Raw genomic sequence first — 21,949 nt, 5'->3', positions numbered from 1 at the left:
AGGAAAGGAAGGGAGGGGTGTGCGCGAAATCGGGCCTGGGATCCCGGAGAAGACGGTGGGCGTGGCTTGAGGAAGGGCGTTTGTGATTGGTGGGTTCTGCCGCGGCCGGGAAGTTCGAACAGAAGTCTGGGGAAGAGCAGGCGAAGAGCAAAGAGATGGACTGAGTACTCCCAGCTAGAGCAAGCGGCAGTTATGGCGCATGCGCAGCAGCAGGGGTGGCCGCAGGTCGCCGTTCAATAATACGTAATGTATAGACTTTTGAGTATACCAATCTCCCTGTTTCTGTAGGTTCACCTGAGATTTATCTGATCTTTCGGGGCTTAAAAGGGAGACAGTCCCAAAGAGGTGAGTAATTCTGACCTGTAGAGGATTCCATGGGAAGTCTTCTACAAGCCCCGAAGGAAGGGAATCTCTCTCCTCATACCTTGAGTTTCCTGAGTACAATTATTATAGATATACGAAGATCTCTATGCTCATGGGGAATTTGTGGTTAGATATGAAGCTAATTCATCTCTGTTTGGGAACAGGGTACATGGTCTAGGACAGGAAAAACGGGGCGAGGCGGTATGCATTACTTGGTGTTTTGCTATTTGGAGGTTTTCAAAAACTAAACAGTGTAGGAAAGTCATGTGTGTCCAGCAACTATCTGTGGCCAGTTGAGTAGGAATAAGATTTGGCGAAGTGTATGCTCAGGCCTGTACTGCCAGCACTGTGGGAGGCCGGGGCGGAGGATCACTTGAGTCCAGCAGTTTGAAACCAGCCTGGGCAACATAGGGAGGCCTTGTCTCTACTAAATTTTTTTTTTTTTAATTAGCGGGGCGTGGTGGTGCATGCCTATAGTCCAAGCTACTGGGAGGGCTGAGGTGGGAGATTGGATCGCTTGAGCCCAGGAGTTGTATGCTGCAATGAGTAGTGATCCCACCACAGCACTCCAGCCTGGGCAACAGAAACAGACCCTGTCTCAAAAAATAAACCAAAAACAAACAAAACAGGGAAATGTGTGCGAGCGAGGATGAGATCCAAGTACTTGTGAGACAAAGCACTGTAAAGAGAATAATTAATGAAAATTACAAAAACTACAGCCAACATTTGTTGAGGGTTTACTATAAGCCAGAAATCTAAGCACTTTATATATAATTGTTCGGAGTTTATATATGTGTATTTAAGCACACATACTGTTTTCTTTGGTCTACATTTTGCAAATAATAACAAATGGCTTGGAGTAGGAACATAAATGAGCAAATGATAAAATATGATATATATATATAGACTTAGTGATTTAGTATGCTAAACTACTCTGGTCTAAATTGTTGCATTCCATCTAACATCAAAATATTGTTGTCAATCAAAAATTATTCAATTAATTACTAAGGAAATCTGCTGCTTTCTAAAATAACTGGTTAAAAACAAGTAGAGGTTAATTATACAATAATTAGTATATAATGACATTTAGGCAACCTGACGTCACTCTGTTTTGCCAATTGCATACATGTTACTTTCCATTGTTAGATAGAGGATTGCTGAAATGTTATCTAAAAGTCCAAACATGTACATGAATTGCAAATGCAGCTTTTGATTTGTGATCTTGTTTTTAGCTTGACCTTATAATGAAATCTATTTTTATTTTTTTAAGACAAGGTCTTGCTTTGTCACCCAGGCTGGAGTGCAGTGGCACAATCTCGGCTCACTGCAATCTCTGCCCCCCAGATTCAAGCGATTCACTTGCCTCAGCCTCCCTAGTAGCTGAGATCACAGGCGTGTGCCACCACGCCCGGCTAATTTTTGTATTTTTTTAGTAGAGACAGGGTTTCTCCATATTGACCATGCTGATTGCGAACTCCTTACTTCAGGTGATCTACGCGCCTCGGCCTCCCAAAGTGCTGGGATTACAGGCAGGAGCCACCATGCCCTGCCTTAATGAAATCTATTCTTATTGAAGAGAATGGAGAATGTGTTTTAGAAGGAAAATTGTAGCAAATATTAAATGCTACAAAGTTGTCTCAGTATCGCTAAGGTAATTAAGGTCTTTGAGAAATACAAATAAGGATTTAAAGAGTAAAGTAAAGAAACAGACTAAAGTAAGCACAAATGTTTCCTTACAGTCAAGGGATTTGTACAGCCCTATAGGAGACACCTCCAGAGAAAGTAACAACTCTCAGTTGATTAGCTGAGGTATGTATGTCATTTATGGCAATACCTGTCTCCATCCCCTCCGTCTTCTTCTAGGAGACCAATTTTGTAAATCGCTACTTTTCTAACAACAGTGGCACAGGTGGCCCAGCATTCTCCCTTTTCTCAGAGCTGGTTTTCCATCCCGGAAAGAGGTCTTACATATACAAAGTTACTCTAATCAGTTGTGTGAGTTTTCTCTTCTCTAACTGATAGGGTTCTGCACAGGGATTATATTAATGCTTATAGTGTCCAAAAGGCTATAGCTTACCTCTGGACTCTTGAGAGTTCTCAAGAGATCCTGCTGAGCTCTCAGACCTTTTTAATGCTATTCAATATAATAGAAAAGTTGCAAAATTGGAAGGAATCTGAGAAAGGCTAATTTACAATGGAAAGGACAGCATTAAAAGGCACAAACTCCAATATCTACAGGGGCCAGGTCTATATTATAAATAGTAAAATTGGCCACAAATAAACAATAGGGAATGTAAACACTGGCAAACTAGAGAGATGTCATATTTGAAGAAGGCAGTCACTATTCACTGCTAGCCAATTGTAAAATGAAGGCAACATTTTGCCAAATCTTCAAACTTGTTAAAAGATTTCTCGACACAAATCAGATACAGATTTTTATGTTTCATTTGCCAACTTGTAAATGTTGACAACTAATTAAATTTGCTTGTAAAACACCGTATTAAATTAAATGCACACATAGGCCATATTTAGCCTATGGGCCACAGATGTGCAGCTTCTCTACTGAAAGGTGAAATGGGTGGAAACAGGAAGGCAGGAGATGGAGGGGAAAAAATAGACAAGACAAAAAAGACCGGGCACAGTGCCTCACACCTGTAATCTCAGCACTTTGGGAGGCCGAGGCAGGTGGATCACTTGAGGTCAGGAGTTCGAGACCAGCCTGGCCAACATGGTGAAACCCCGTCTCTACTAAAAATACAAAAATTAGCCGGACATGGTGGTGGGCACCTGTAGTCCCAGCTACTCGGGAGGCTGAGGCAGGAGAATCACTTGAACCCGGGAGGCAGAGTTTGCAGTGAGCCGAAATTGTGCCACTGCACTCCATCCTGGGCAACACAGTGAGAGTCTGTCTTTAAAATAAAAAAAAGCGGAGTGGGGGTGGCAGGGGGACAGCAAAAGCCCTTAAATGTGGCTTTCTGTGAGCAATTGAGAGGGAAAAGAATGGGGAAATGATTTTAAGAAGTTCTGTGAGATTTTAATTGGATCCCATTTGATGTTCTTTAAGAGATTGAAAAGTTTTAGTTTTAAAAAATTATTCTTGGTTTTGAACAGGTATTTTTTTGTGTTTTAATAAGCTTGTTTGCCAAAACTGGGCCTTGAGAGGAACAGGCTTCATATGAGGTATGCCACTCTAGCATGTAATTTGGCCCCCAAAATGCTTGATAAAATAAAAATTAGAGAATAGAGCCATTTGGGGATTTGAAAGCTTATTCTTTGGCTAGTTTCACCAGCTAAGCAACACCATGTACACTGTTCCTGTGGTTTATAATTTATTAGACACCTACTTCCTCAAAATGCAAATCACTACATGTCAAGACCTTATAGATTATCTTTACCACTCAATGAATCCTCAAATGCAATAATTAGCTAAAAATACTTGCATATATTGTACTTTACTCAATGTTAAAGGGTAGAAAAAATTGAATCAATTCAAAATACAGCAAATCCTTAACAAAATATTAACAAGCTGATATGGTTTGACTCTGTGTCCTCACCTAAATCTCATCTCAAATTGTAATCCCCACATGTCAGGGGAAGGAGGTGATTGGATCACAGGGGCGGTTTCCCCATGGTATTCTTGTGATAGTGAGTGAGTTCTCACGAGATCTGATGGTTTTATAAGTGTTTGAGAGTTCTTCCTTCACACACTTCTCTAACTTCTGCTGCCTTGTGAAGCAGGTGGCTGCTTCCCCTTCTGCCATGATTATAAGTTTCCTGAGCCCTCTGCAGCCATGCAGAACTATGAGTCAATTAAACCTCTTTCCTTTATAAATTACCCAGTCTTGGGTATTTATTTATAACAGTGCAAGAATTGGACTAATACACAAGCCAAATCCAGCAACATATGAAAAGAATTATACATCATAAAAATGTGGGATTATCCCAGGAATGCAAAGTTGGTTTTTAATCTCTGAAAATCTATTAACATTATATACCATATCAATAGAATAAAAAACAAAAATGACGTAATCATCTTAATGGGCACAGGAAAAGCATTTGACAAAATCTAACACTCATGATTAAAAACACTCAACAAACTAAGAGTTGAAGGGAACTTCCTCAGCCTAATAAAGGGCATTATGAAAAACCCAACTAACATACTTAATGATAAATGACTGAATGTTTTCCCCCTAAGAATAGGAAAAAAATAAAGATGTTTACTCTTGCTACTTCTAATCAATATCATCCTGGAAGTTCTAGCCAAGGCAATTAAGCAAGAAAAAGAAATAAAAGCTGCATAGATTGGGAAGGAAGAAGTAAAGCCATGCAGATGACATGATCTTGAATATAGAAAATCCTAAGGAATCCACTAAAAAATTATTATAAATAATAAACAGGTTCAGCAGGATACAAAATCAATACAACAATCATGTTTGTATATGCTAGCAATAAAAATACAACAATTCCATTTACATTAGCATCAAAAGATACTTAAGAATAAATTTAAATAAATGCAAAATTATATAGTGAAAGCTACAAAACGTTATTCAAAGAAATTTGAAAAGACCTCCCATATTAAATGGGAGGAAATGGAAAGATCTCCCATATTCATGGATCAGAAGACTTATTGTTAAGATGACAATTCTTTTCAAATTGATCTGCAGATTCAATGCCATTTGTATCACAATTCCAGCTGCCTCTTTTGCAAAAATGTTTAAGCTGATCCTAAGATGTATATGGAAATGCAAGGGACCCAGAATAGCCAAAACAATCTTGAAAAAAATGATCAAAGTTGGAGGGCTCACATTTCCCCATTTCAGTGCTTACTACAGAGCTACAATAATCAAGACAGTGCATACTGGTATGAGGATAGGCATGTAAAACAGTAAAATAGGATTGAGAGTCTAGAAATAGACCCTAAATTTACGGTCAAATGTTTTTCAACAAAAGTGCCAAGATAATTCAATGGGGGAAAAAAAAGTCTTTTAACAAGTGGTACAGGAGACACATGCAAAAAAAGGAGTTGGATCCCTTCTTTAAGCATTCAAAACTCAAAAGGGGGTGTAGAACTAAATATATGAGCTAAAACTATAAAAATTTTAGAAGAAAAAAATAGAAGTAAACCTTCACGACTTTAGCTTAGCCAAAGTCTTCTCATATATGGCACCAAAAGCACAAGATTAAAAAAAAAAAAAAAGGCAAATCGGACTTTTATCTAATTAGAAAAAGTTTAGTGCTTCAAAGAACACCAATAGAAAATGAAAAGACAGCCCACAGAATGAGAGAAAATATTTGGAAATAACATATTGGTTGTGTTAGTCCATTTTATATTGCTGCAAAGGAATACCAGCGATTGAGTAATTTATAAACAAAGGAGGAGGTTTATTTGGCTCACAGTTCTGCAGGCTATAAAAGAAGCATGTCACCATCATCTGCTTTTGGTGAGGCCTCAGGAAGATTTTACCCATGGCAGAAGAGAAAAGGAGCTGGCATGTCACATGGCAAGAGAGGTAGCAAGAGAAAAGGGAAGAGGTGCTAGTCTCTTTTTAACAACCAGATCTCATGTGAGCCTACAACCACTGATTACCATAGGGAAGGCACCAAGCCATTGGCTAGAGATCTGCCCCCATGACCCAAACACCTTCCATTAGGTCCCCCCTCCAGCATCGGGGAACACATCTCAACATGAGATTTGGAGGGGACAAACATCCAAACTATACCATTGGTTGAAGGATTTATATCCAAAGTATAAAAACCATTCTTACTACTCAGTAATAAAAAGACAACCCAATTTTTTAGATGGGTAAAGGATCTGAATAGACATTTCACCGACAATATACAAATAAATGATAAGCACATGAGAAGATGCTCAACACCATTAGCCACTAGGGAAATGCAAATCAAAACCATCAGAGATACCACGTTATATCTACCAGGATGGTCATAGTAAAAAGACAGATAATAAAAAATGTCAACAAAAGTTGGGTATTCATGCATTGCTCATAAGAATGGTGTAGTGGCTTTAGAAAGCAGTTTGATAGTTTTCAGAATGTTAAATGTAGATTTATCATGTGACCCAGCAATTCTACTCTTTGGTATATATTCAACAGAAATGAAAACATATAACCACACAGCAACTTGTTCATAAATGTTTATAGCAGTACTATTTATAATAGCCAAAAAGTAAAAACAACACAAATGTGTATTAACTGATAAATGAATAAAAAATGTCATATATTCATATAATATATTGATATTATTGAATAATAAAATATTAATCAATAATAACAGAAAGGAATTAGGCCAGGCACAGTGGCTCATGCATAATACCAACACTTTGGGAGGCTGAGGCAGGAGGATTGCTTGAACCCAGGAGTTCAAGACCAGCCTGGGAAACATGGTGAGACACTGCCTCTATTTTTTTTAAGTAATTAAATACTGATCCAAGCTACAACATGGATGAACTATGAAAACATGCTAAGTGAAGGAAGCTAGTCACAAAAGACTACATATTGTATGAGTCCATTTATTTAAGTGCTCTAAAAATTGAGTATCTATAGATTCAGAAGTTAGATTCATGATTACATAGGGATGGGGAGAAGAGGAACTAATTAAAACCTGGTCATTAAGTCCACTCAAGGGGACAAGAATTAGCTTCTACCTTTTGAAGAGGCTCTACCTCTTGAGGGGAGGAGCATCAAAACTCTTGTAGACATATTTTAAAACAACCATACCCAAGCTCACTCTAGACCCATCAGAATTCAGAGAACTTTGAATTTAAGCACAAGGTGAATAAAGAAATAAGGTACAGCCATTCACAGTGGCTCACACCTGTAATCCCAGCACTTTGGGAGGCCGAGGTGGGTGGATCACGAGTTCAGGAGTTCGAGACCAGCCTGACCCACATGGTGAAACCCCATGTCTCTACTAAAAATACAAAAAAAAAATTAGTCGGGTGTGGTGGTGCGCTCCTGTAATCCCAGCTACTTGGGAGGCTGAGGCAGGAGAATCACTTGAACCCAGGAGGCAGAGGTTGCAGTGAGCTGAGATCACGCTATTGCACTCCAGTCTGGGTGACAAGAGAGAGACTCTGTCTCAAAAAAAAAAAAAGAAAAAGAAAGAAAGAAAGAAGGTAGACTTAGCTAAGACTAGATTATTGTCAAGTCCAACAGAGCTTGATTGTATGAGACTAAACATAACCTTTATCTTGAAAAACCTGGGGAGCCACTGAATAATTTTAAATAGGGAAACTCATTATCAGATCTGCACTTCAGAAAGATCACTGTTAACAGCAGTATGGAGAAGAAATTGAAGGAGGCAGAAATGCAGTCAAGGGAAGCCAGTTGGACAGCTACTTCAGTACTCCATATGTGTCTGTTATCTATTGTCACAATAATGTTGTATATTTAACAAACCAATCTCAAATTCAGTGGCATAAAACAATAGTATTTATCATTGCTCATGAACCTATTAGTCAGCTGGGCAGTTCTGCTGATCTGGCCCAGTATCAACTGATCTTGGCTAATCCCTTTATTCAGCTGACAGAATGGCTAGGGGCTGGCTTATTTATTATAGCTTCACTTGCATGTCTGGTGACTGGCTAGCTATTAGCTAAGGCAACAAAGATAACTAGACTGTGTATCACTTATTATCTAGAAGAGTAGTCTGGGCTTATTTTCATGATGGCAGTGGCTAGGAGAATGAGCAACAGTGAAGCCAAGACTTAGAACTTGCATGTTATCCAGCTGCTGCATTCTATTAACCAGAGCAAGAAATAAGGCCAGCTCAATTCACGGAGTGAAGAAATAGATTCCACCTCTTAATGGGAGAAACTGCAAAGCCACATTGCATAGGACATAGATATAGAAAGGGTTGAAGAATTGTAGCCATTTTTGGAATCTACCACAGTCCACTCTCTGGCCACAATTATTCACATCCCTCCTCATGATCCCTCTTCCTACTCCAAAATACGGTATCATGGCATTTGAGAAAACAGCAGAAGCAGGAAGGTCACTCTCATCTTCCCCCTCATTTTTCTTTCCTGGAGCAGCCATAAAACTTAATTTCCTGAACTTCCCCTGAAGTAGATCATATGACTCTCTTGTCAGAGGTTCCTTTCCTATTTTCGGAGGAAAGGAACATCCTTATCTCTGAAGGCACAGGGTCACAGAGAAGGATCTGAACAAACAAGCCTTGCTAAGTTCCCCCCAGTTTATTACCGTTAGGTCACATCACCTTTGTCCATACTTCTCAGCTATCCACTTCTTCATCAAACATAGCATAAAAATACACAAACTTCCCTGTTTGAGTCTACATTTCTGAAAGCTCCTGTGTCATGTTAAACTTATATTTTAAAAAAGTGTATGCTTTTCTCCTATTAATCTTTCTTTTGTTATAGGGGCCTCAGCCATGAATCTGGTGATTGATGAGAAAATAAATCTCTTTTCCCATACACTCACATACAAATACATTCACTTCTACCGCAAGACACCCTAATTCTCGTCCAATCATGGTTTCATACTTCAGAATTTCATGTTCTGTATCAGGTACCAATGTGGCAGCACCTCCTGATATGCAAATCTATAAAGTGAAAAAGGTTACCTGTCCCTCATACACTCAATATTTAGTGGTGAAATAAGGAGTGGAACATCACATAAATACTTCCATTCAAAAAGAGAAAAGTTAGCACACTTCAGTCCTTGGTTCCGAGCAGTTTTGAAATTCCTCTAGACACATGTTATCAGATCCCTCTATTCCTGGGAAAGGGAATATTCCTTGATTGGGGCCCAGCTTAGGTCTCTGGGAGTGGCTCTGTATTCCACTGTGTCCTGTGAGTTTTGGCTCTAGATTCTGAGCAATATATTATGAGACACCTTTTCTTCTCCATCGTCCTTTGGATACATCTTAAGTAGCTCATGTTGGCAGCTGACTAACTTTCTTAACCTGCTTTCTGCCAATGGCAAATTAGGGATCCAGAGGTCTTTTTGCATGTTCGAATACTCTCAGTCCTTTTAAGGGCATGCTAATAGCTTTTTTACCTATAAAATTTACTTAAAAATTGTGTGTGTTTCCTATGTATTTGATTATGTCATGCTCCAAAGCTCACAATCATAATTGTTTTTTTGGTTTTGAGTTTTTTTTTGAGACAGGGTCTCACTTTTTTACCAAGGCTGGAGTGCAGTGGCACAATCACGGCTTACTGCAGCTTTGACCTGTGAGGCTCAAGCAATCCTCCCACCTCAGCCTCCCAAATAGCTAGGACCACAGGCATGCACCACGCTCAGCTAAATTTTTTTAATTTTTTTGTAGAGACAGAGTCTCCCTCTGTTGCCCGGGCTGGTCTCAAACTCCTGGGCTCAAGCGACCCTCCCACTTTAGCCTCCCAATGTGCTGGGATTACAGGCATGAGCCACTGTGCCCAGCCTCCATAATTGTTTTTAAGACATGCCTCTCACCAGACATGGTGGTGTGTGCCTATTGTCCCAGCTGCTCTAGATGCTGAGGCAGGAGGATCACTTGAGTTCAAGAGTTCTGGGCTGTAATGCGCTATGTCAATTTTGTGTCTGCACTAACTTCAGCATCAATATGGTAACCTCCAAGGAGCAGAGGACCACCAGGTTGCCTAAGGAGGGGTAAACCAATCCAGGTCAGAAACAGCAGGTCACAACTCCGGTGCTGATCAGTAATGGGATTGCACCTGTGAATAGCCGCTGCATTCCAGCTTGGGCAACATAGTGAGATCCCATCTCTTAAACAAATAATAATAATAAAGCATGCCTGTCTATATAGAGATTTTTACTTAGGGAAAAGGTTTCTGTGAGACCATGACCCTAAAATTCCAAAACCCCTCTGCCCTGCTGATAAGGTCTAATAGTTATACTTTAGTTCTTTCAAAGACTTGTATGAAGGATCTTATATTTATACCCTTGATCTTATCTGTGGCTACCAGGCTATATTTTAATTGGAGAGACTGGAGATAGAAAGTTTCATTTTCCAACATAAGAAGTCCTGGGCCCTTTATACTCCCTTTATATTTGGTTTGACTACTGGCCATTTTTAACTCTTGTCTCTTTCTTTCTGTATCTTTTCGTACACAACTAGGAGCTGATACCATCAGCATTCTTACTGAAGAACTCCTTAGTGAAATAGGGAAGTTCATAAAATGCTTGTGAGAAGATGGAATAAATAGGAATTTCTGTATTCCTCCTGATAAGTACAACTAAAAACCCCGGACATTATTTGTAAAACAAACTGAAGAAGACTCTGAAAGGTAGAAAGGAGAAAGCAGACCACCTAGGGATGCAGGACTCAAGGAACAAAATGGTGGTGATACCTTGGGTATTCTTTTTGCGTCATATATTGCAGAATTGGAGCTGAAGAAGCCAGCAACTCAGAAATGCCACTAGGCATAGACCAAAAACAAAAAGAAAAAGAAAATCCTCAAAAAGAGCTTGTAAGCTGGGCGCAGTGGCTCACTCCTGTAATCCCAGCACTTTGGGATGCTGAGGCGGGCAGATTGCTTGAGCTCAGGAGTTCAAGACCAGCCTGGGCAACATTGTGAAATCACGTCTCTACCAAAAAAATTAAAAAATTAGTCGGGCATGGTGGCACACGTCTGTGGTCCCAGCTACTCGGGAAGCTGAGGTGGTCCTGGGGAGCGGAGGTAGCAGTGAGCTGAGATCGTGCCACTGCACTCTAGCCTGGGTGACAGAGTGAAACTCCATCTAAAAAAGGGACCAGGAAACCTGGAAGCATTGGCTCACGCCTGTAATCCCAGCATTTTGGGAGGTTGAGGCAGGGGGATTTACATTAGGGCTCACTGTTTGTATTAGGTTGGTGCCATTAAAATGGCAAAGACGGCAATTACTTTTGCACCATCTAATATTTATATTCTATGGATTTTGACAAACGTGTACTGCCATGAATCCACCATTACAGTATCACACTGAATAGTTTCACTACACTAAATATCCCCTGTGTTCCACCTAGTCATTGCTCCCCTGGAGACCTCTGATCTTTTCACTGTCTCCATAGTTTACTTTCTCCAGGATGTCACGCAGGTAGAATTAGGTAGTAGCCAGCCTTTTCAGATTGGCTTCTTTCACTTAGCAATATGCATTTAAGTTTCCTTCATACCTTTTTTGGCATGACAGCTCATTTTTTTATTGCTGAATAATATTCCATTGAATTTATGAATCAGAGTTAATGTATTCTTTCACTTATTGGAGGATATCTTGGTTGCCTCCAAGTTTTCAGCAATTATGAATAAAGCTGTTATAAACATTTGTGTGCAGGCTTTTGTTTGGACATGTTTTTAGGTCATCTGGGTAAATACCAAAAAGTGCAACTGCTGGATTGAATGGTAAAAGTATGTTTAGTTTTCTAAAAAACTCAAACTTACCTTCCAAAGTGGCTATACCATTTTGCATTCTCACCATCATTAAATGAAAGATTCTGTTGCTCTACATCCTTACCAACATTTGGTGTTGTCAATGTTTTGGATTTGGGCCATTCTAATAGGTGCGTGATAATAACTCATTGTTTCATTTTGTAATTCCCTGATGATGTATAATGTTGAGTGCCTTTTTATATGCTTATTTCCATGTGAATATTTTCTTTGATGAGGTGTCTGCTTAGATCTTTGGTTTATTTGTTATTTGGGCTGTTTGTTTTCTCACTGCTTAGCTTTTAAGAGTTCTTTAATCATTTTGGATATCAGGCCTTTGTCAGATATATATTTTGCAAATTTTTTTTCTAATCTGTAACTTGTCTTCTCTCTCTCTATCTCTCTCTCTGTCTCTCTCTGTCTCTATGACTAGGTCTCACTTTGTTGCCCAGGCTGGTCTTGAACTGGGCCCAAGCAATCCTCCCACCTCAGCCCCCCAAAGTGCTGGTATAGGCGTGAGCCACCATGCTAACCTTTTTTTGTTCTCTTAACAGTGAATTTCACAAAGCAGAAGTTTTCATTATGAGGAAGTCCAACTATCAGTGTTTTCTTTTATGGATTGTGCTTTAAGTGTTGTATCCAAAAAGACATCACCAAACCCAAGGTCACCTAGATTTTTCCCTGTTTTCTACTGGAACTTTTATAGCTTTTCATTTTACATTTAGATCTGTGATACATTTTGAGTTAGTTTTTATGAAAGATGTAAAATTTGTGTCTACATTTATTTTTTATTTTGCATGTGGATGGACAGTTGTTTCAGCACCGTTTGTTGAACTATCTTTGCTCCATTGTATTGCCCTTGCTCCTTTGTCAAAGATTAGTTGACTGTATTTGAGTGGGTCTGTTTCTATTTCTGGGCTTTCTATTCTGTTTCATTGATCTAGTCAGTAGTCTTTTAATAATTTCGATCCTCCCAAAGTGCTGGGATTACAGGCGTGAGCCACTGTGCCCAGCCAAGGTTCCCTATTTGTGAATGAATTCAACATATAATTTGGTGGTGGTGCAAAGTAATGTTTTAAGATCTCAAACTCTCGAAACCTATTAACCTAAATAGTTACTTTCTCTTGCCAGTTTAAAGAGGTGCCCTTTCCTCTTCTACTGTGTAAATTACCAAGACCCATCTTTCTTCTCATCTGCAACAGCCATCTTGCCAAGAGAGCCTCTACTGCCCAAGGAGCTCTCCCAGGAGGTTCTGTCATATTACCAGAGGGTCTGATGCTACTAGAAGATAAACAGCCCCTTCTCACACTGCCAAAATTGGGAGAGATGTGCTTCCAAAATGAAAATTGGAATTCATTTATTCTTAGAGACAATGTTAAAAGATAGGTACTTAGTACATCATGTGTTAAATGGCTTCTTTATGGTCTACTCTAAGAAAATAAGACTGTTTATGGCACTTTTATTACAAGTTCTAAACAAACGTCTCTTTGGAATAATCTTGAAAATTAACTTGGGGGCTTCCTATATGTACTGGTTACCAAGGAGTGGGGAATAGTTCACCTCAGCAAGAAGGAATATTTTATTGCTGACGTTGTTTACAATTGATATCACATGATGATTATCATTGAAAAGCAGATCTATTTTTAGTCTGTTTTACTATTGTTTTTAAATTTTCTCCCACATAAGGCATCTTTGGTTGCCTGCTCCCAAGAGCTGATGGTTTTACTCTCCCCGCGGCCCCACTACTTTACACACCACTGCTTATATGTGCATTAGAAGCTGGGAAATGGAAATTAGAGTTCTGTTATAAAAAAATAAAATAGGCCGGGCGTGGTGGCTCACGCCTGTAATCCCAGCACTTTGGGAGGACGAGGAGGGCGGATCACGAGGTCAGGGGATGGAGACTATCCTGGCTAACACAGTGAAACCCCGTCTCTACTAAAAATACAAGAAATTAGCTGGGCGTGGTGGCGGGTGCCTATAGTCCCAGCTACTCAGGAGGCTGAGGCAGGAGAATGGCGTGAACCCAGGAGGCAGAGCTTGCAGCGAGCCAAGGCCACACCACTGCACTCCAGCCTGGGCAACAGAGCGAGACTCTGTCTCAAAAACATAAAATAAAAATAAAAAGAAAAGAAAATGAAGAATTCAGAAGGATAAAAGCCTGGCATGAATCTGTGTTCTCCATTTTACCAACAAGATGATTCAGGGCTAGTAACATCCTTTCTGAGCCCCAGCTTTCCCTTCACTAAAATAGAGTTAAATATCTATTTTTGTGAGCATTAAGTAATGTGATTTAAAGCATCTGACACTTAGCATATACTCTTAACTAAAATTGATTTTCTCTTGTAGTAAACATTTTCATATTTTCTGGTAGCTCAGGATGTTTTGAATATATTTGCTATGTTTAGGGAATTTCCAATCTTAATATAAGTGGTGCTTCCCTAAGGTAAGCTCTGAAAATTTTTCCAGACTCTCAAAGCTAGGGCCAGCACACCTGTAGAAGACTGATTTGGAAGTTAGCAGCTTGAGAAAGGAAAGATTCTGCTTTGAAAACAATTTGCTGGTAAAGGCATATGACATTTGAGATGGCACTGCTTGCAAGGCCACAACTAGTGCAGTAGTGGCCTTGCTGGGCAGTGGGGGTGGCAGCAGTTACAATTAGCGTTTGGTAGGGCAATAATAAGTTGTGGCAGTGACTTTATCATTGGACCAGTTTTATGGGATAGTTTTAAGCATTGTTCCTGGAAGCCTAATTCCATACCTGCTCCTCTAGCCTCCCATTAATTCTCTGAGTCTTCCCATCTCCTTTTAACAAATTCTTTTCCGCTCACTCAGCCAGAATTAGCTTCTGTTACTTACAACTGTGAGCCCTGACTGAAAACATATTTTTTTTCCTTTGAAGAATTGTTACCTGTAACAGGCTAAGAATATTAAGGTAGAGGCAGTAATGATATAATTTATAATCACTGTAAACAAAGGTGCATAATGCTGGAAAACAAACTCTAGAAAAGTTTAGTGAACTATTATTGAGCAGAAATTGAAGAATGTATCTTTTAAGGAAATTATACATAATATGGGGATATTTTTTGCCAAGTTTCTTTATTATTGTTGGAAATAGTTGGAGACCTTAGACTTTTTTTGTCCTCCAAAAGAAATTATCTTAAAACCAGTTAATACAAATACAAATGTATACAAATTTTCAATCCCTGGATATTGATTCTTTTGTTTCTGTTTTTTTTTTTTTTTTAAATACACCCTCTCTTCTCTGTCACCCAGGCTGGAGTGCAGTGGTGCAATCTCAGCTCACTGCAACCTCCGCCTCTCGAGTTCAAGCAATCCTCGTGCCTCAGGCTCCTGAGTATCTGAGATTACAGAAATGCACCACCACGCCCAGCTAATTTTTGTATTTTTAGTAGAGATGGGGTTTCACCATGTGGGCCAAGCTGATCTTGAACTCCTGGCCTCAAGTGATCCGCCTACCTCAGTCCCCCAAAGTGCTGGGATTACAGACATAAGCCACTGTGGCAGCGGGCCAATTCTGATTCTTTATAGCAGTCCCAAGTGAGTTTATCAAGTCAAAGCCAGAATCAAAATGAATCAGGCATTATATAGCATATTAAATTTCTAGAGCTCAACTCAGCTCCCCTAATCTCTTAGCAGCAACAAGCAGAGTGGCAGCTCTCTCTCATTGCAGTAGGGAAATAACAAAGCAAGAGTAAAACTGCTGTTGCAAAGTGAAGCACATCACCACATTTCCATCTAATGCGTTATACTTCATGAGTCTCCCAGGAGCCAGAAAAACACAACAAAGTCTTTAAAAGTGAATCCAGATGTCGGCCATCACCATAGCAGTGCTTTAATTGTCAAAAAACAAAGAAACTCCTTAGGTACATTCTAAGCAGGTGTTTGTTCACAGAAAACAGAATAGCTGAAGAAACAGCTGTGGCATTATATCTGCTTCAAGACTAGGGAAGAAAATTACAACCTAAATGACAGAGAGACTACCCAGGGAGAGCATAGAAAAATCACAATTATTAGAATTTTGCAAGTATTAACCTATATGACATAATGACTGATAAATATTAATTACTCTATTTTACAGATGGTAAAACTAAGTGCCTTGTATTATAGTCATGCCTCATTGAAAACCTGTCAGTCTTTGACAAGTTCACTACATGATGAATTTATTTTACAAGATCCTTTATGCATATCATATAGCATGGGCTTGTTTTTAAAATATATATGTATTTTTTTTAACACAAATAATTTTCATTTTATGAAAATTAGAAAATAAAAATTAGCAAAAAGGAAACCTTTAAACCATCTCTAATAACTGCTAACTTTTTAGATGAGAGGATTTTACATCTGGATCTATGGTTAGGCTTCACAGGATCTGTGAACCTCTGAACTAACTAAAAAATGACAGTATGTTTTTTCCTGGGGTGAGACTGTATATACCTTTCTTCAGGTTCTCAAGGGTCTATCATAAAAATTAATAACTCTCCATTCTCTAGATTTTATATGTTTGACTAGAAGACCAAAGATTCATTACAGCTTATTAGTCACCGCTTGAGAAGGAAGGTGGCCTTTGTCTAAATGTTAAATGGGCCCAAATAAATAGTAATCTCTAAAATTTGGCTTAGCTTTTGTACAGCAATCTTTCAAAATTACTGAATATTAGGAAAATATTTCCTTTCTTCTTTAAGATTTGTACTTTTTGTTTCTGTGCATGTTTTTGTATGTGCAATCTCACAATTACCTGATGGACAAGAAGAATAAACAGATGCTTTTACAGCTCGCATTGGTGGGAAGATCTGGCACAAATGAAGTATCTATAAGGAGCAGCAGAGTCAAGGTGGTGATCCTGTGGAAGAATAACTGAAACCTGATATACTTGACAGCAGAAAATATAAAGCAAATCGAAAAGGAGAGAGTGTGGAGATAAATAAGGAAATGAAAGAACTGATGAAGTCACTTGGATTAAAAAACCTGGGAGTAAGGGCTTTGTTTATGATTGAACTTAAGAGAGAATTGAAGGACCACCTACCTTTGATGTTAACAAGAAAGTAAAGAGGAAACATATTTAGAGATACCCTTTGGTGAAAAACACCGAGATGGATGTGTCATTTGATGCATCACATTATTTATTCAACAAACTCTTAGTGAGAACTTATTGTGTATGAAAGACTATGGACTGAAACATATATAAGAAATAACTTTTGGCCCAAGGAATTTATAGTATAATTGAGGAAACAAATACAAATCACTTCTGCAAAGTAGCAGAGACACAGATGAGGAATTGTAATGTTTGTAAAATCAAAGTGGTAGGAGTAGTCAAAAAAGTGTTTACAGAATGGTATTCAAAATGGGCCTTAAGGCAGAAATCAGATTGGTTGTTACCTGGAAAACAAGGAGAGAAAGGACAAGGCAGGAGAAGAGAACAAGTACAAAGGCATGTGGGGGTAGGAAGGCATGGCATGGGTAGAAGATGCCAGGTAAATTGACATTGTGGGAAAATAACGAGTTTAGTGTGTGTGGGCATAGCAAATAATGACTCTGGTTTCTGCAAAACCCCAGGGGAAAGAAAATGAGATCCTGAACTATGGCAGTAACAGAGGGGAGAGGGAAAAGAGGATTAACTAGAGAAATATTTAGAAACTAAGAATCTCAGGATTTAGTACTTCTTGGGGAAGCCATCATGAATGCTGCCTCCAAAGCTGCATTATCAACAAACCAAAATATTGATACCTTAAAGTTAAAGTCCCACCCTCCTTTTAGAGACTGTAAGACATAGTTCTATCTTGTCTCACATCTCTACCTCTGTTAACCTCCATTTGGGCCAAGCATCCTCAACATGCCTATTCTCGTATTCCTCCAATTGCAACCTCCAGGGTCTTCGTGTTGCAGAACTCATGGAGTTGGATTCTATGTGAATTGTAAATCGGGCACAAGGTGCATAATGCCCTATTTACCTATTCCTTAGCTTCCCAATTCTTTCATCATGATCTCCAAAATGCCACCCAGCATGTCTAACTGCGATCAACAAAACACCCTATGACCTCAACCTCTTTCCTGAAGTTCCTTGCATTAATGGAAATTGCCCTGAGCTCTGATGTCCTTGCTTCTCTTGCAGCCCTCCCATGTCGAAGCTGTTTTTTCCTTCACCTTTTTTTTTAAGTATTTTAAAATTTATTTTCATGCCTTTAACACCTTATGAATTTGTGTGAATCATTCAAGATTACATCTGCCTTCCTTTCAAACTAGCTATGAGATATTTGATTCTCCTTCACAAACTGTTCATTCTACACAACTGGCAATCTCCGTAGTTCATTTTCTCAATTGGGTTGATTCCAACCTCCTCAGAAAACGGTATCAATGGAATAAGGGTTTTTAATTTTTAACTTTTTTTTCTTTTTTTTTTTTGAGACAGAGTCTCACTCTGTCACCCAGACTGTAGTGCAATGGTGTGATCTCGGCTTACTGCAACCTCCACCTCCCAGGTTCAAGTGATTCTCCTGCCTCAGCCTCCCGAGTAGCCGGGATTACAGGCACCCACCACTACACCCAGCTAATTTTTGTATTTTTAGTAGAGATGGGGTTTCACCATGTTGGCCAGGCTGGTCTTGAACTGACCTCAGGTGATCCACATGCCTCAGCCTCCCAAAGTGCTGGGATTACAGGTGTGAGCCAATGCGCCTAGCCCAATTTTTTATTATACTTTAAGTTCTGGGATACATGTGCAGAACGTGCAGGTTTGTTACCTAGGTATACAGATACCATGGTGGTTTGCTGCACCCATCAACCCATCATCTACAGTAGCTATTTCTCCTAATAGTATCCCTCCCCTAGTCCCCTAGCCCCCGACAGGCCCTGGTGTGTGATGGTCCCCTCCGTGTCCATGTGTTCTCATTGTTCAACTCCCACTTATGAGTGAGAACATGCAGTGTTTGGTTTTCTATTCCTGTGTCAGTTTGTGAGAATGATGGTTTCCAGCTTCATCCATGTCCTTGCAAAGGACATGAACTCTTCCTTTGTTATGGCTGAATAGTATTCCATGGTGTATATGTGCCACATTTTCTTTATTCAGTCTATCATTGATGGGCATTTGCCAAGTCTTTGCTATTGTGAACAGTGCTGCAATAAACATACGTGTACATGTGTCATAGTAGAATGATTTATAATCCTTTGGGTATATACCCAGTAATGGGATTGCTGGGTCAAATGGAATTTCTGGTTCTAGATCCTTGAGGAATCGCCACACCGTCTTCCACAATGGTTGAACTAATTTACACTCCCACCAACAGTGTAAAAGCATTCCTGTTTGTCCACATCCTCTCCAACATCTGTTGTTTCCTGACTTTTTAATGATTGCCATTCTAACTGGCATGAGATGGTATCTCATTGTAGTTTTGATTTGCATTTCTCTAATGACCAGTGATGGTGAGCTTTCTTTCATATGTTTGTTGGCCACATAAATGTTTTCTTTTGACAAATGTCTGTTCATATTCTTTGCCCACTTTTTGATGGGGTTTTTTCTGTAAATTTGTTTAAGTTCCTTGTAGATTCTGGATATTAGCCCTTTGTCAGGTAGATACATTGCAAAAATTTTCTTCCATTCTGTAGGTTGCCTGTTCACTCTGATGATAGTTTCTTTTGCTGTGCAGAAGCTCTTTAGTTTAATTAGATCCCATTTGTCAATTTTGGCTTTTGTTGCCATTGCTTTTGGTGTTTTAGCCATGAAGTCTTTGCCCATGCCTATGTCCTGAATGGTGTTGCCTAGGTTTTCTTCTAGGATTTTTATGATTTTGGGTTTTACCTTTAAGTCTTTAACCCATCTTAAGTTAATTTTTGTATAAGGTGTAAGGAAGGGGTCCAGTTGCAGTTTTCTGCATCTGGCTAGCCAGTTTTCCCGACACCATTTATTACATAGGGAATCCTTTTCTTATTGTTTGTTTTTGTCAGGTTTGTCAAAGATCAGATGGTTGTAGATGTATGGCATTATTTCTGAGGCCTCTGTTCTGTTCTGTCCATTGGTCTATATATCTGTTTTGGTACAAGTACCATGCTGTTTTGGTTACTGTAGCCTTGTAGCATAGTTCAAAGTCAGGTAGCATGATGCCTTCAGCTTTGTTCTTTTTGCTTAGGATTTTCTTGGCTATACGGGCTCTTTTTTGGTTCCACGTGAAATTTAAAGTAGTTTTTTCCAATTTAGTGAAGAAAGTCAATGGTAGCTTGATGGAGATAGCATTGAATCTATAAATTACTTTGGGCAGTATGACCATTTTCATGATATTGATTCTCCCTATCCACGAGCATGGAATGTTTTTCCATTTGTTTGTGTCCTCTCTTATTTCCTTGAGCAGTGGTTTGTAGTTCTCTTTGAAGAGGTCCTTCACATCCCTTGTAAGTTGTATTCCTAGGTATTTTATTCTCTTTATAGCAATTGTGAATGGGAGCTCATTCATGATGTGGCTCTCTATTATTTGTATGTAGGAATGCTTGTGATTTTCGCACATTGATTTTGTATCCTGAGACCTTACTGAAGTTGCTGATCAGCTTAAGGAGATTTTGGGCTGAGACGATGGGGCTTTCTAAATATACAATCATGTCATCTGCAAACAGAGATAATTTGACTTCCTCTCTTCCTATTTGAAACCCTTTATTTCTTTCTCTTGCCTGATTTCCCTGGCAAGAATTTCCAATACTATGTTGAATAGGAGTGATGAGAGAGGGCATCCTTGTCTTGTGCTGGTTTTCAAAGGGAATGCTTCCAGCTTTTGCCCATTCAGTATGATATTGGCTGTGGGTTTGTCATAAATAGGTCTTATTATTTTGACGTACGTTCCATCAATACCTAGTTTATTGAGAGTTTTTAGCATGAAGGGGCATTGAATTTTGTTGAAGGCCTTTTCTGCATCTATTGAGATAATCATGTGGTTTTTGTCATTGGTTCTGTTTATGTGATGGTTTACTTTTACTAATTTATGTATGTTGAACTAGCCTTGCATCCCAGGGATGAAGCCAACTTGATTGTGGTGGATAAGCTTTTTGATGTGCCTCTGGATTCGGTATTTTATTAATTGCCAGTATTTTATTAATGATTTTTGCATCGATGTTCATCAGGGTTATTGGCCTGAAATTTCTTTTTGTTGTTGTATCTCTGCCAGGTTTTGGTATCAGGATGATGCTGGCCTCATAAAATGAGTTAGGGAGGAGTCCCTCTTTTTCTATTGTTTGGAATAGTTTCAGAAGGAATGGTACCGGCTCCTCTTTGTACCTCTGGTAGAATTCAGCTGTGAATCTGTCTGGTCCCGGGCTTTTTTTGGTTGGTAGGCAATTAATTACTGCCTCAATTTCAGAACTTGTTATTCTATTCAGGGATTCAACTTCTTCCTGGTTTAGTCTTGGGAGGGTATATGTGTCCAGGAATTTATCAATTTCTTCTAGATTTTATAGTTTATTTGCATAGAGGTGTTTATTGTATTCTCTAATGGTAGTTTGTATTTCTGTGGGATCGGTGGTGATATCCCCTTTATCATTTGTTATTGTGCCTATTTTATTCTTCTCTCTTTTCTTTTTTATTAGTCTTGCCAGAGATTTACCTATTTTGTTGATCTTTTCAAAAAACCACCTCCTGGATTCATTAGTTTTTTGAAGGGTTTTTCATGTCTCTATCTCCTTCATTTCTGCTCTGATCTTAGTTATTTATTGTCTTCTGCTAGCTTTTGAATTTGTTTGCTCTTGCTTCTCTAGTTTTTTTAATTGTGATGTTAGGGTGTTGATTTTGGCTCTTTCCTGCTTTCTCCTGTGGGCATTTAGTCCTGTAAATTTCCCTCTAAATACTGCTTTAGCTGTGTCCCAGAGATTCTGGTATGCTGTGCCTTTGTTCTCACTGGTTTCAAAGAACTTATTTATTTCTGCTTTAATTTTGTTATTTACCCTGTAGTCATTCAGGAGCAGGTTCTTCAGTTTCCATGTAGTTGTGTGGTTTTGAGTGAATTTCTTAATCCTGAGTTCCAATGTGATTGCACTGTGGTCTGAGAGACTATTTGTTATGATTTCTGTCCTTTTGCATTTGCTGAGGAGTGTTTTACTTCCAATTATGTGGTCAATTTTAGAATAAGTGCAATGTGGTGCTGAGAAGAATGTATATTCTGTTGATTTGGAGTGGAGAGTTCTGTAGATGTCTATTAGGTCTGC

At 39.1% G+C, this 21,949-nt stretch overlaps 1 long non-coding RNA gene across 4 annotated transcripts in view; it reads left to right on the top strand.

Moving 5' to 3' along the window:
- Positions 1–15: 15 nt before the first annotated feature.
- The window catches only part of LOC129058094 (uncharacterized), a 32,002-nt gene continuing 10,068 nt past the window's right edge, over positions 16–21,949 (top strand). For 2 of the 4 annotated variants that reach the window (XR_008522944.1, XR_008522942.1), the window contains exons 1-3: positions 32–243; positions 1,851–2,014; positions 2,103–2,172. This is a non-coding gene — a long non-coding RNA (uncharacterized LOC129058094). Of the gene's footprint in view, positions 346–1,850; positions 2,015–2,102; positions 2,173–3,474; positions 3,544–21,949 lie in introns of all 4 variants that reach the window. The other 2 variants (XR_010136072.1, XR_008522943.2) reach the window with 2 other exon arrangements.

This window comes from Pongo abelii, chromosome 11 (genome assembly GCF_028885655.2).
Source record: "Pongo abelii isolate AG06213 chromosome 11, NHGRI_mPonAbe1-v2.0_pri, whole genome shotgun sequence".
In the NCBI taxonomy this organism is placed as follows: Eukaryota; Metazoa; Chordata; class Mammalia; order Primates; family Hominidae; genus Pongo; species Pongo abelii.
The sequence above is the reverse complement of the archived record's forward strand: the minus strand, read 5'-3'. Positions and strand labels throughout refer to the sequence as shown.